The following is a 1,420-nucleotide window of genomic DNA, read 5'->3' on the forward strand; positions in this document are numbered from 1 at the left end:
AATGGCTATTACCTACTCCTAGTTGCCCTACTAAACGCTCTTTGGCCTCCCTTAACGTTTAGAGGCTGTGACTACTACCCTAGTTAATATTATACTAATTATGAAGCCAGATTCATTAAAATTATAGGTATCTTCATCTATAATCCCATATGTGGCCTTCGTGTTCTCTACGAGTAAGAACTAGTCCTAGATAACTATAGGGTCTTCGTAGAGAGCTCTCTTATAGTCATACTTTTAATTAAACTTAACTTAGAGCTCTGCCTAGCGCTTTATGAAGGTTATAGGCTAGTTTTGGCCGACTGGGTCCCTATGCCGCGTAGCTAGTAGAGAATTGGCCATATCTCTAATACCATTAAGGCGGGGGGGAAACCCTTATACGTCTAGGTTAAGTACATGCTTAATAATCACCTCCTCTTCTATCTTAAGTAGTTTCATTGAATTAGGTGCGTAGTTATATTAAAAGGTAACTCTAGCGTGTTGCGTGCCTAGTGTACTTTAGAAGACACTATAGATAGCTATAGTATGTTACTAGGATAGTGTTACGTCTTATTTAAGAGCCTAAAGCGTGAGCTGTATTCTAGCTTCTTTTAAAGTAGGTAGCTGTTGAGGTAGTTAAGATATCATGGCTATTATTAGCTACCGTTAGTAGTTAATGGGGTCTTGGTATAGTGGCCAGCTCGCTTATATGGCCAGCTTACCCGTGAGGTACGTTAGTTAATTAACACATTAATCTAACGCGACCATACTACTTCCTAAAGCCCTTATTTCCTATTAGAACCCCTTCGAGGGTAGCTTAGCCCAAAGCTGTTAGGATTCATAGGCAAGCAATGTAGATAGGTATAATATAGGCAACTAAAGTAGATTATAGGAGAGACGAATTACTGTTAGACTAGATCCGATAGCTTCCTAGCTTTTATAGCTAGCTACTGTTAGCGTGGGCCTAATCGTCCCTGGTTACGTCCTGTCTCGATGGATATCCCTATTAGGATCCATAGCCCGGCTGTGGGGCACTCGCTGCTTTTGGGGCTAAGGGGCTCTGGACCCTAACTCAGCCACATGTCACGTGACCCAAGTCACGGGTCCCAGGAATACCAGGAAGGGCACGGACCCTCTATGACTCTGGGACTCTAGGACTTCTAGAACATAGAGTATATAGGAATACGAGTCTAAACTCTTATACTTATATTCAACCTATTTATTAATCTATTATTTAGATTACACTTAGGCTATATTATTAACTCATTATATCTTCCTCTAATACTATTATCTTAATAAAAAACCCTTCCCTTCCCTTAGTTGTCTTACCCGAGAACTAACCTTAACTCTTTAGGACTAGCTACCCTTCTGGATTTAATATCTTGAACATCCTTAATATAATAATAGGGACTCCTACCTCTTCCATAGACATGGGCAACGCCAT

The sequence above is a fragment of the Paraphaeosphaeria sporulosa genome, assembly GCF_001642045.1.
Source record: "Paraphaeosphaeria sporulosa strain AP3s5-JAC2a unplaced genomic scaffold CC84scaffold_8, whole genome shotgun sequence".
In the NCBI taxonomy this organism is placed as follows: Eukaryota; Fungi; Ascomycota; class Dothideomycetes; order Pleosporales; family Didymosphaeriaceae; genus Paraphaeosphaeria; species Paraphaeosphaeria sporulosa.